The following is a 14,622-nucleotide window of genomic DNA, read 5'->3' on the forward strand; positions in this document are numbered from 1 at the left end:
ATTCTGCTTCAGTCGTTGAGGTCGCTGTGCACTCCTGAAGTTTCGACTTCCACGAGATTGCTCCATTGCCGAATTTGAAGCAGTATCCGGTTGTTGATTTCCGACTGTCTATACAGCCGGCGAAATCCGAGTCGGTGTAACCGACTACGCCTGAGGTTCGGTTCGGACCGAAAAGAATGCTGTGGTCTTTTGTGCCAGCCAGATATCTGAACACATGCTTGACTGCGTTCCAATGCGATCGGCCAGGATTGTGCATAAATCTGCTAACGACTCCTACGGCATGAGAGATATCAGGCCGTGTCGCGACCATCAGGTACATAAGGGAGCCGACTGCCGGTGCATACGGTACCGACTTCATATCTTCCCCCTCCGGACCGGATGTCGGGCAGTCTCGCTGAGAGAGCCGAAGATTCATGGGGAGCGGGGTTGAAGCAGATTTGGCTGATTGCATGTTGAAGCGTTCCAAGACACGTCCGATATAGTCGGTCTGAGACAAAAAAAGATGTCGTTTATCGCGATGCCGACTAATCTTCATGCCAAGGATGTGTCGTGCCGGACCGAGGTCCTTCATGGCAAACTTCAACCGCAGTTGCCGAATGAGATCGGCAAGTTCGCCCGCGTGGCGTCCAGAAATTAGCATGTCGTCCACGTAGATGATGAGGAAGATGGGTGATCCATCTTGAGCTGTGTTGGTAAAAAGACAATGGTCCTCATCGCTTTTCCGTTACATGTTACGCTCAGAGAGGGTAACCTGTTTTTGGTGGATATTCCTGTGTCATCACTATGGCACAGAAGATTAGGACACCTCAGCAAGGCCGGCATCACGCACCTATCTAGAGCCGGATACATCCCCAAACTCTCCTTCTCCGACCATCAATTCTGCGAGCATTGCCAGTATGGCAAACAAGTAGCCGCATCACACCCGACATCAGCACCAAGAGAAACGAGACCTCTCGATTTAGTCCACTCGGACGTCTGTGGCCCAATGCCGCATCAGTCTCTTGGCGGTGCCTCTTACTTCGTCACTTTTATTGACGATTCGACTCGAAAGGTGTGGGCTTATCCAATTCGCACCAAAGATCGGGTCTTCTCGATCTTCTCAGATTGGCTCGCTATGGTAGAAAATCAAACCGACCGAAAGCTGAAATGCTTTCGGACAGACAATGGGGGAGAGTTCAAATCCGAAGAATTCGTCAAATTCTGCCGACAACGCGGCATCCGACGTGAATTTACGGCACCACACAGTCCGGAGCAAAACGGGATTGCCGAACGCATGAATCGGACAATCCAAGAACGGATAGTTTCCATGCTCCAACACTCCGGACTGTCGGATGGCTTCTGGGCAGAGGCTCTACTCACGGCAGTACACATAATCAATATGTCACCCAGTAGACCTCTAGGACTTCAAATTCCTCAGGAACTATGGATCGGCAGTAAGCCGAATTACGACAAGCTGAGGATCTTCGGATGCGAGGCGTACGCCCTTATTCCGAAAGATGATCGCCGAAAACTTGCACCTCGGTCCAGGAAATGCATTTTCTTTGGATATGGATCCGACGGCGAAATGGGATACCGACTCTGGGATCCCGAACGCAGACAAATCGTCCGAAGTTCGGACGTTGTGTTCAACGAGTCGGCTATGAATCCATCAGTCAAAACACCGATCGAAGTCCGAAGGGTCACATTTTCAGATGTACCGACCCTTCAAGAAGGCCCCGCTCTTAACACACGGTCAGCTTCACGGGTAGCTGAACCTTACACTACCGACTCGGACAACTCTGACTCGGCACAGCCAAATGATTCGGTTTCGGACCATCCGACCTCGATACCCGATGCGACCAGTCCAATCATACCTCGACGATCCGAGAGACTGTCGCAACCTCCGGAGAGGTATTCTCCTGGAATTTTCTTCACCGACGCCGGCGAACCGACGTCTTACGAAGAAGCATCGACATCTGTCGATTCCGCCACCTGGCATCTGGCGATGGAGTCGGAAATGCGGTCCATTCGGGCAAACAAGACTTGGGATCTGGTCGAATTACCTAGGAACCGACGTGCTCTTCCTTGCAAGTGGGTTTATCGACTAAAAGAGACGTCTGATTCGACCACCCCAAAGTACAAGGCCAGATTAGTTGCGAAGGGCTTCCGACAAGAATATGGCGTCGACTTCGACGAGATTTTTTCACCAGTGGTGAAAATGACAACCCTTCGTTTTCTGCTCGGCGTAGTGGCAGCCGACAACTTGGAGCTGATTCAGCTAGATGTCAAAACAGCCTTCCTCCATGGTGATCTTGACGAGGAAATTTATATGGAGCAGCCAAAAGGCTTCGTGGCAACTGGCCAAGAACATCTAGTCTGCCGACTCAGGAAGAGTCTATACGGCCTCAAACAGGCACCGCGACAATGGTACAAGAAGTTCGACGACTTCATCCAATCGATCGGCTTCTCAAAAAGCGATGAGGACCATTGTCTTTTTACCAACACATCTCAAGATGGATCACCCATCTTCCTCATCATCTACGTGGACGACATGCTAATTTCTGGACGCCACGCGGGCGAACTTGCCGATCTCATTCGGCAACTGCGGTTGAAGTTTGCCATGAAGGACCTCGGTCCGGCACGACACATCCTTGGCATGAAGATTAGTCGGCATCGCGATAAACGACATCTTTTTTTGTCTCAGACCGACTATATCGGACGTGTCTTGGAACGCTTCAACATGCAATCAGCCAAATCTGCTTCAACCCCGCTCCCCATGAATCTTCGGCTCTCTCAGCGAGACTGCCCGACATCCGGTCCGGAGGGGGAAGATATGAAGTCGGTACCGTATGCACCGGCAGTCGGCTCCCTTATGTACCTGATGGTCGCGACACGGCCTGATATCTCTCATGCCGTAGGAGTCGTTAGCAGATTTATGCACAATCCTGGCCGATCGCATTGGAACGCAGTCAAGCATGTGTTCAGATATCTGGCTGGCACAAAAGACCACGGCATTCTTTTCGGTCCGAACCGAACCTCAGGCGTAGTCGGTTACACCGACTCGGATTTCGCCGGCTGTATAGACAGTCGGAAATCAACAATCGGATACTGCTTCAAATTCGGCAATGGAGCAATCTCGTGGAAGTCGAAACTTCAGGAGTGCACAGCGACCTCAACGACCGAAGCAGAATATGTAGCTGCGTCCGACGCAGCAAAAGAAGCTTTGTGGCTCGGTCGGCTGGCGCACACGTTTCGACAAGTCGACCATGACTCGGCTCCAGTTGTCTACAGCGACAGTCAAGGTGCTGTTGCCTTGTCGAAAAATCCGGTTCACCACAACGCCTCCAAACATATCGACGTTCGATATCACTTCGTTCGGGACTGCGTCATTTCAGGGAAAATCGGTCTAGAGAAAATATCCACAACCGACAATGTCGCAGATGGAATGACCAAGTGTCTTTCGGCAGACCGCTTTCGGTTTCTTCGGCATCAGATGGGCGTAACGACAAACCAGTCCGGTTAGAGCCGGACACAGAGCAGGATGGTTCCCGACAACCGACATCATTTCCTTAATGATCGGCTTCAACTGTTCCGACCCGACCAGTTCGGTCTTCTGCCTTCGGACCCTGCCGACTCGAACAAAGCTGATATGTCCGAGAACCTAAGTCTATACCTGTAATCTTAGATAACCCATGTATACGCCCATTACGGGGGAGTGTCGAATACAAGTGTATAATGGACGTATTCACACTATCCCTTTGGGCCATTTGTGTAATTAGCATAAATGGTAGTTGCCCTAAGTTAGTCACTATATATATTGACCTTGTAACCTTTTTGTAAGGTTGGGTGTTGTATTATTGCTTTGTGGAATAAGAAGTCTTTTGTCTCTCTCTCTCTCTCTCTCTCTCTCTCTCTCTCTCTCTCTCTGTGCAACGACTAGAAACTGTCATACGCAGGTATTCAGCACTAATCGAATGCTTCTTGATCTTCCGCATAGACGACCTCGTCTGCAACACCATTGTCGAACGAAGAGAAGCAACGACACCGAGCAAACCGACTATGTTTATATTGCGGAGGTTCAGGACACATAGCTATTCATTGCTCCCGTAGGCCGAGACGTCAAGTAAATCAAATTCACTATGACAATAAAAATGACTCCAATATTTTAGAAGCACTTAGTGATTCTAATATTATGAATAATCCACCCTTGTCCAATAAGTTTGAAGTCCTAAGCCAATTAGAAGAGGAGTCCAATAAATAAGTCTGGCCAAAATAGGAGCCATTTGGTTGGACAACCGTAGATCTGTACAACGTAGTGTAGGCTCCATTTCATCCAAGCATGTTAGTATAGTCTTCTCAGCCCAAGTACAAGTTAGGACACTGAGTTGTGAACTTTAGGTCCAAGCCCTCTTAGATACCATATCCAATTCTTGTTTCATGGATAGAGATTTTGCCCAAAAACCTCAAATATCCTTGCATACCCTTCCTTGCCCAGTTTCCGTACTAGTGATCCATGGACGTCCCATAGCTTCCGGGAAGTTATTCAAAGAATCTGAGCCAATACACATACTCTTAGGTGATTTAGGATGTGTAGTTTCCTTAGCCTCGAACATCCAATTGTCCTTGGTTTTCCATGATTCAAGCTACATAACCCAAGACTTGATTGGAGGAGGCGAGAAATTTGGTGCCCTTTGGCATAAAACATCATTGTTAAGGATCGAACTTGGGATTATCCCCTTAAAGAATATAGTTCTACTAGTGCACCATCTCCTTTTCATCAAATATGAACCATCACATTGCAACAATTGTCCCAAGTGGGAGGAAATGAGGAACTTTTCTTATTTGAAGTATCAATGACATCTTCTAGTGCCACTCAAGGGAATTCAGACATCCAAATTCCCGAAAAATATCAAGAATATGTTGAGGTTTTCGACAAAGTCAAAGCTAGTGTACTTCCAAAGCATCGACCGTACGATTGTGCCATTGACCTCCAACTAGGAAAAGAGCCAATGTGGGGTCCAATCTACAATCTATCACCAACTGAGCATGAGTTTCTTCAAGAATACATCAAGGAGAATCTTGCACATGGGTTTATTCAACATTCAAAGTCTCCAACCGATGCTCCTATATTTTGAGTGAAGAAAAAGGACAGTTTGTTGCATTTGGTCGTGGACTATTGGGGATTAAATAAAGTCACCATAAGAAATAGGTATGCTCTACCTTCAATCTTCAGTCTTTTAGAGCGCATTGGTGGGGCAAAGCATTTTACAAAGATTGATTTAAGGGGTGCATATAATCTTGTTTGCATTCGACCGGGTGATGAGTGGAAAACTGCATTTCGCACTTGGTATGGTCATTTCAAGTATACGGTCATGCCTTTCAGGCTCACAGATGCACCCGTAGTTTTCCAACATCTGGAAAATGACATTTTCCAGGATTTTCTAAATATCTTTCTCATCATCTATTTAGATGATGTGTTGATTTAATCTAAAACACAAGAGGAGCATGATATACAAGTCTGGTCTTCAACACTTAAGAAAGTATGGTCTGTATGCCAAACTTGAGGAGTACAATGTTAACAGCAAACAAGTCGAATTCTTGGGTTATACTATTTTATCCAAGGGTATTTTCCTGGATCCAGCAAAAGTCAAACCAATATTGGAATGGCAACCCCCACGTTCTATTCGAGACGTCCAATGTTTCCTCGGATTTGCGAACTTCTATCGCAAATTCATATGGAATTATTTAAAGATCATGTTGCTTCTCACCCAACTCACCAAGAAAAATCAAGCGTTTGTTTGGACTATTGAAGCGGACATAGCCTTTACTTGGCTCAAAGAGGCATTCACATCAACTCCTATCCTAGCGCATATTGATCTTGAAAGCCATTTACCATTGAGGCGGTTGCGTCAGACATTGCATTGGGGAGTATCCTATCACAACTAGGCAAGGACGGGTAGATCCATCCAATCGCGTTTGACCCAAAAAACGTTACTACTGCGGAGATAAACTACGAGGTGCGTGACAAGGAGTTACTAGTTGTGGTCGACTCTTTCAAGCAATGGCGACATTTCTTAGAAGGATCTCCTCATCAAATCATCATTTATAGTGATCACAAAAATCTTACGTATTTTCAAACAACTCGAGTGTTAAATAGGAGACAAGCTCGGTGGGCACAATTTCTAACTCGTTTTGATTTCAAGATCATTTTCCAACCCGAGAAAAAACAAGGGAAGGTAGATGCTCTATCTCGGCGCTCATATTTCACACCTCAACCTAGAAATCCGGCCTTTGACAATCAAAAGCAAATTCTCCTAGGACCATCAAAGCTACAAGCAACAACAGTTTATGCCACGCCGCTTGATTCATGCCTTGTTGATACTATTCAGCAACGACTTCACTTTGATGATTTCGCTAAGGATGTCTTGGCCCACATTAGTCTAAGCCATGCGTGTTGCTCCACAGTGCAAGGGTCATCTCAACACTATCAGGAATTCAAGTGGCAAGATGGCTTACTCTTTTACAAGAATCTCTTTTACGTCCATGATGGATCACCCTGCCTTCAAGTATTAGAGCATTGTCATGATGCCCCTATGGCTGGACATTTTGGTGTTGCGAAGACCATGAAGTTGGTGATGCGCTCGTTTTGGTGGCCTCATTTGCAAAACTTTGTCAAAGATTACTTGCGTACATGTGACACCTGTTGTCGAGCCAAAATACCCAAGCATCATCATTATGGCTTGCTACAACCATTACCACCTTGAACCTAGTCATCACAGTCTATTTCATTACGGATCTGCCCCCTTCAAAAGAATTTGATACTATTTTAATAGTAGTGGATCGATTTACCAAGATGACACATTTTTTACCATGTGTAAAGAGCATCAATAGTCAGGAAACCGCAAATATCATTATGCGTGAAGTGTTTCGCCATCATGGTCTTCCACATGATATAATTACCAATCGTGGTCCTCAATTTATCTCTCACTTTTGGAAGCACCTATGGGCCCGCCTCAAAATCTCCTGCCAACTCTCTTTGGCTTATCATCCACAAACTAACGAACAAACAGAGTGCACGAATCAAACGCTCGAGCAGTATCTTTGATGCTTCATCAGTTATCAACAAGATTATTGGAGTAATATTTTACATCTTGTTGAGTTTGCATACAATAACATGACACAGTCTTCTACCAAGGTTACACCTAAGTTTCTTTGCCTACACCGGCAAACATCCTCGATGGTGTCTCTTGGATCTTCCCAAGGTCGCACGAAGCCCTAGTGTTGAGCATCACCTTCATCTACTACACTGAATCCAATTGGCATTATCTTCACATCTTCAGACAGCTCAAGCACAACATAAGACCAACATAGATTGCCATTGTCTTAAGTCTCCTTTTAAGGTTGTTGAACAAGTATGGTTGCTTCGTCGTCACATCAAGACTACCTGGCCATGTGAGAAGCTCGATTATCAACGCTTAGGTTCTTTTCTCAGCACTTTGCAGACTAATGATGCAACCTTTCTTCTTAATCTTCCAACACACATGCAACTTCACCTAGTCTTTCATAGCTCTCTTTCGGAACCTTGTCGCACCTCTTCTATTCCTAATCGTGTCGTGCCACGTCCGCCCTCTATCCAACTTGTTGATGGCCCCGAATATGAGGCAGCTGCTATTCTCGATACTAAGATTGTGCGGAATAAGCTCTTTTATTTGGTTGATTGGGTAGGCTATCCTTCGATTGATCGCAGTTGGGAACTTGATGATAATTTTTCTAATGCTCAAGCTCTTGTCAACGACTTCCATCACCACTATCCAAACAAGTCGGGCCGTACATTGTTAACATCACCTCCCACTCGTCGTTCTCGAAGGGGAGGTAGTGTCATGAATACATAAACATCATGGCTTCACCTGGGCTTGAACCCAAGACCTTGTAATAATCAAGAACCTAACCATTAAGATAGCCTATGATCATATGAGGTGATAAAAGCTAGTTCTTGTAATACACTGATTATTGTAAATACTCTGGAACATTCTAGAACATTCTAGAATATCCTAGAACATCTTAGAATATTCTAGGTCTAGAACATTCTAGAACATTATAGAAACCTCTAGGCTATTCTATAGGAACCTATAAATATAGACACACAATTCTTCTCAAACTAATTCGAATCAACACTAGTCTTAAGCTCTCATCGCCTATCTTGTATCCATTCTCATTCTATCTTAAACACGTTCGCGTTCAGAAGTGGAAGGATCGCGCATTCCACTTTTAGATTCCTTTCACAATTGTGCAAATTTATGCAATATATAGAAACTTGTTATACCAGTGTCACATGTTCGTCAACCCATATAGAATTTGCTCAATTATTAATATTTAACAAGTTTCAAAGTAAAAAACATGTATTTTTTGAACATTGTTAAAGTTGATGATATCCAAATACAAAACTTATTTAAAATTATATCATATGACAATTCTTTCTTGGGTCGAAGCATGCTACGGTGTACCAAAAAAGTAATGTTTTTGGCCAAAAAAAACACGAGTACTGTTAGTACTAAGTAATTATAAAAAGTTTTTAAAAAAATCAGAAAAATTTATAATCTTTTTAGGGAGTGGGGTGGGGGTAGTACACGTTGCATTTAATGGGGGGAGAAAGTTGTTGTGTATTCAGGATTCAGGACTAATTTGGGGGTTATTTCCCCCTCACTTTTAATTTAGCATGTCACATTAATTGAATTTGGCACTTCTCACCATTTTTTAGTCTCCCCTTCCTCCTTCCAACTGAGCCCATCTCAAATTCATCGTTTTGTCGTTCTCTGCATCTCAGGTATTCGCAACACGCGAATGTCCCTAAGATTTGGTTGTTCTTTGTGTCACACATCTTCCCCATCTTCGCCTTCCATCTATATGTCTTCTCGTTCCCTCACTATTTCTTCTCGTTCCCTCGGTATGTCGTTTCCTTCCCTCGGTATGTCTTCTCCTTCACTCAATATGTCTTCTCCTTCCCTCAGTATGTCTTCTCCTTCACTCGACATTACTCTTACATTTCTGTAGCATAAGTTCTCTAGTGTTTATTAGAGTTATTATTTATGGTGTAGGTTATTTCAGAACTGTTTTTAGGCTTTAATATTTATAGTTTATCCTTTCAAATGGAAACTTTAAGATTTATTTATGTTGAAAAGATAATGTCTTCATCATCATCATGATTATTATTGTCATTATCATCTCCATCTACTTGTTCATTGTTACCATATTACATTGAGCATATTGTTATTTGTATTATTTCTCAATCTTAATAGAATGAAAATCTTTTGCCAATGATGTCAGGCACATGTGGATAACACCTAAAACTTGACTTTTATATTAGCCTATTATAATGGTTGTCTTTCTTAGTACTACATTGTTTTGTTAAACGAATATATGAGTGTGGCATTATCATACATGTTTATTCGAAAATTGGTTGATGTTTATGCTATGAAGTATTAAGTACGTTTATTCTACGATGTATTAAGCATTTATTTTGATTAACTAGGTTCTGAAATAACAAGAAATTAGGTCTTGGAATACATGATAGTCGCAATGGTAGTTGCCATGTAGCAATTCTATGTCTGAGAGGAGCAAGAGAAGGGTGGTTCTTCACTTAGTCCGTTATTTACTAGAAGTAATTAAGAGATTTACCAAGGAAGATCGTAAGGATATTATCTCTAGAGTGTTACACCATCAACTTTTGAATGAGATTGTAGAGTCTATGAAGTTTAGGGACCAATGTGTTTCAGAGGAGATTGTAAAGTCTATGAAGTCATCCATGCACTTAGTGAAAGGGGTAGAGAGCATAGATAAGCTTGGTGCAAAGAGAGCAACCCTTCACATGGTTGTAAATGCTACAAGAAAAAAAAAAATAGTGATAATAAAGTAGCCTTAGTCCTTGGTATTCAAAGAAGGAACTTGAGGAAGCATCAGACAAAGATACAGTCAAATCAATTTAAATGGTTGAGGTTAGGCTGTAAACGACGATGTGATGCCTTCTCTCATGAGATTATTGAGAAAGTGGATTCCTTTTGGACAAAAAACCCATGTGTCTCACTGAATAAAAAAGATGTATGTAGACAACGTATAACTCGGGGTAGGTACTAGATTCACCCAAGACACTTCTTGGAGATGACTAAGGTAATTCTTTTGTTTTTATCTATTTGGTTTTAAATTATTTTTTTACTAAAGGATCCTATTAACGTTAACTATTTATTAACTTATGTAGGCTGAATTGTTCATGAACTTTAAAGACAAACATCCTAACAACAATCTTGGATTTCACAAGTTCCAAGGTTTGAAACCAATTTTGTTAGAAAGTTAAAAGAGAGGAACACATGTTGTTGTGTGTACCACATTAAAATGGACATGTTAAGGCTTGGCCTGAACACTGTGCGTATTGATTCTAAGGGTATACACGGGAATGGGTGTGTTTGCACTTGTGAGGTATGTAGACCAAATGGGAGTGATAATAGATGTAATACATGAAACATGACTTATGCATCGGTTTCGGAGTTATGGACGTCTTTTGTTTGTGAAAAAAAACCATAATTTGAGTGGCATAATTGTACATGTCTTCTAAGAACATGTAAGGTTTGCCCACAACTGCCATTTTGTAGACAGGAGCTTGATGTAGATAACTGTCATACTATGAAATGGAAATATTTAGAGTATGTGACAGAAAATATAGGTACGAGTCTCGTTAGTAAGTGTATCAAGGAAGTATATAAGGAGACATGTGTTGCTACCCTTGGCTCAGAGTTTAAGAACCAACTCAGGGAGTTCATTCCACATAACTTTAGGAGTTATTGGCAAAATTCACAGTTCAAGGAATGTATAAATAACTTATCACCAAATGTTATAGTATCTATTATTGAATTTGCAGAGAACTATACGTTTAAAGTTCAAAATGAGGTTCATTCAACGCATTGGTACAATGAACAATGTACAATACTTGTACATATTTGCTATTGGAGAGAAGACGGTGAGTTACATAAGAAATCAATATTCTACATAAAAAACATGATACGCTATTTGTTCAACATTGTTGTAAGCTTCACCATGCAGATTTATTGTCCTTGGGTGTTAACTTTAATCATCATTGGGTTTGGTCTGATGGTGTTGCCTCGCAATTTAAGGCGGAGCGGTCCTTCTACTTCATGGCAAGGTGAGGAAATAATCCATATATTTGGTACTTATAAATAGAAGTCTATTTTCATAATACTCCATAGTACTTATAAATGTTTGTATAAAATACTGAATTAGTAATTCTCCAGCTACATGCACTAGTACTGCCTTGAAATGTGAATTTGAACTAATTGGCCATTTAGTTCTCTCCTCCTAGATTCACTAGTACTGATTATGGTAATAACTATGTTAAGTAAACTTAACTTACAACTTAGTACTATCCTCCTACGTGCACAAGTACTAATTAAGGTTTAGACCTTGTAATGTATCCTTAATTTACAACATAGTATTGTTCAATGTTCAATGTATTCTTTCATGGGCACGAGTATTAATTTATATCTCAGCACTGCCCTCTCTTGTGCATTAGTACTAATGAATAACTTAGTATTATCCTCTTTCGTTCATTAGTACTAATTTATAACTTGGGACTGTCATTCGGCAAGCACGAGCACTAAGTATTACTTACATTGTACTCTCTGAGTAATGTTTGTACTAATTCATAACTTAGATGTATTCAACTTTGTTCGTTAGTACTAATTCATAACTTAGATGTATTCAACTTTGTTCGTTAGTACTAATTCATAACTTAGATGTATTCAACTTTGTTCGTTAGTACTAATTTATAACTTAGGATTGTCCTCTCTGATTAATACTAATTATTAACTTAGTACTATCCAACCATGTTCATTAGTACTGATTATTAACTTAGTACTGTCCAACTTTGTTCATTAAGTCCAACTTATAAGTTAGGACTATCCTCTCTCATGCATTAGTACTAATTAAAAACTTAGTACTCTCCAACTTTGTTCATTACGACCAACTTATAACTTATGATTGTTCTCTCTCATGCATGCCTACATAATTAATAACATACCACTTCTCTCTCTCGTTTGTTAGTATTAATTTCCAACTTAGTACTATCCTTTCTTGTGCATTAGTACTAATTAATAACTTACCACTTCCCTCTCTCGTCTGTTAGTACTAATCTCCAACTCAATACTATCCTCTCACGTGCATTAGTACTAATCAATAACTTAGTACTATCCTCTCTTGTTCATTTGTACTGATTCATCTGTTAGTATTGTTCAATCGTGCATAAGTAATAATGATGGTTTAAGTCATGCAATTAATTGTGTTTGTTGGTTAACTGTCATGCAAAACACCCAGATACTTCTCATTGACAAACAATTGGATGCAATGGAACTACTTCAGGTCTGGACATGGAAAGGGAGAGCATGATGGCGCGGGGGTTGTGATCAAGCGAGCAGTTGGAAAATAAAGGTGCTAAGTTACAAAATGCACATGATGTTGTAGAGTGGCTCACATGGAAGATGTCAAATGATGGTAAGAATAGATTGTTTATTGAGGTTCGTGCTAATGAGATGGATAGGAGTAAATCATACGGTTGTAAAATCGTGAAAGGGATACACAAGTCTCATTGTGTTTTAGGGTTTAGTCGCAAGTACACAACACAATTGTTATTCCGCAGTTTATCGTGCTTTTGTTCCATGCGTTTAGATGAAGCTTGGGATGAATGCACCAATCTATCAATTGTGGATCCATGGAAGCTACAAAAGCTAGATGGATAGGAATAAATCATACGATTGTAAAACCTTGAAAGGGATACGCAAGACTCATTGTGTTTTAGGGTTTAGTCGCAAGGACACAACACAATTGTTATTTCACAGTTTATCGTGCTTTTGTTCCATGCGTTTAGATGAAGCTTTGGATGAATGCACCAATCTATCAATTGTGGATCCATGGAAGCTACAAAAGCTAGAGATAGAACAATGTGTGGATATCCAAGAAAACAAACAAATATTGTATACTACAACCAGTGTGAGGACTTGGCAATATTATTGGAAGTTGGAGATCATTTTGCGATGCTCAAATCTCCTCAAAATGAAGATTTTGAAGAATACTACATTGTGGTGTGCAAGCAAGGAAATACAATATTGGAAGAAGTCGTGAGGGATGGCTGGGGCAACATGTTCAATGTTGGTGAGTCTATCGTGTATGGCAACTACTATGCAAAGTTGCCACAATGCAAGAACACATATGCATTGTGAAAAGATGCACCCACTGCAATTATCTATGTTGATGCCATTATCGCAATCAAGTTCAAAATGACTCAAGCAAAGCACAAGGTTAAGGGATATAACATTGTCTACAAAGTGCCCAAAGGGGTACACGAACAGATATTGGGGAAGGTCTCCCTCTTTAATGCTTAAAATGGCAAGCGTTCCTTCATATGTAACTATTGCATGTATTCAAACTCTTACTTACAAATGAAAGGAAATATATCATCTTGGGTTTTCTAACAATATCCCTCTTTGGTTTAGATATGTATGTTTCTTTTACATGAAGTGTCTAGTGCTTGGTAAAAAATCTCATTGGCTAGTATTTGAGCCTACATTTAGGGTTTACTAACCTATCAATATCTAAGTTACGAGTGTTCATTCCAATTTTTACTCGCCTTCTCACTGTCACACACATGTTAAAAGTGTGTGCCTATAACTCTTTAGGAGTTCATATGTATCAAAGTTAGTACAATGCATATCAAGTTAGTACTAAACCTGTGTTAAGAGTTTGCTAACGTAGACATATGTAAGATCTGAGTGTTCATTCCACTCATCACTCATCTTCTCATTGTCACATGTGTGCATAACAAGTAAACCAAAACAATGTCACGGTGAGTGTAATCAATAACTTAACATTCCTATCAATTACAAACAACCACCCAGATACAACAAACTTAGCTAGGTACTGAGTGGCAATTCATCATCAGAGGTAGTAGACTACTGAGTGGCACGAGGCAGTAGGAAATTAGCTACAATGCATATCAAGTTAGTACTTAAATTGTGTTAAGTGTTTACTAACAAGGAAATATCTAAGATAGTAGTGTTCATTCCACTGATGACTTTCCATTCTCACTGTCACATGTGTGCATAACAAGTAAACCAAAACTATGTAAAGATGAGGGTAATCAATAACTTAGCATTCCTATCAATAACTTTGCATCCAATTCACAGTATGGATAAGTAAACCAAAATAGCATCAAGAAGCAGGTAATCAATAACTTTACATTCCGTTATCAATTACATACAACCTTCAAAATACAATAAACTTCGGTTTTAGTTTTTTCTGGATTTTGTAATGCGCCTATTTTTTGTTTCATTCTTCTCAGATTTCACACCCTTCTTAAAGCCATGAGGTAGTAAACTACTTAGTGGCAATTCATCATCGGAGGGAATTGTGTGCTCTATTGCAATTGCTTGAAATGCACACACTTCCAAGAAGATGTGGTCGATAGTCTTACCAGAAATCTCCTGGAGGTCATTGTACACATCATTCTTAAATTTTCCCAGATCCTCTTCATGGGTAGACACCACTACCACTTTATTAGGAGTACAAACATGTTCCTCATCTTAG

This window comes from Azolla caroliniana, unplaced genomic scaffold (assembly GCF_043228905.1).
Source record: "Azolla caroliniana isolate FFs.n. ecotype wild unplaced genomic scaffold, voAzoCaro1.0.p SCAF_15, whole genome shotgun sequence".
Taxonomy (NCBI): Eukaryota; Viridiplantae; Streptophyta; class Polypodiopsida; order Salviniales; family Salviniaceae; genus Azolla; species Azolla caroliniana.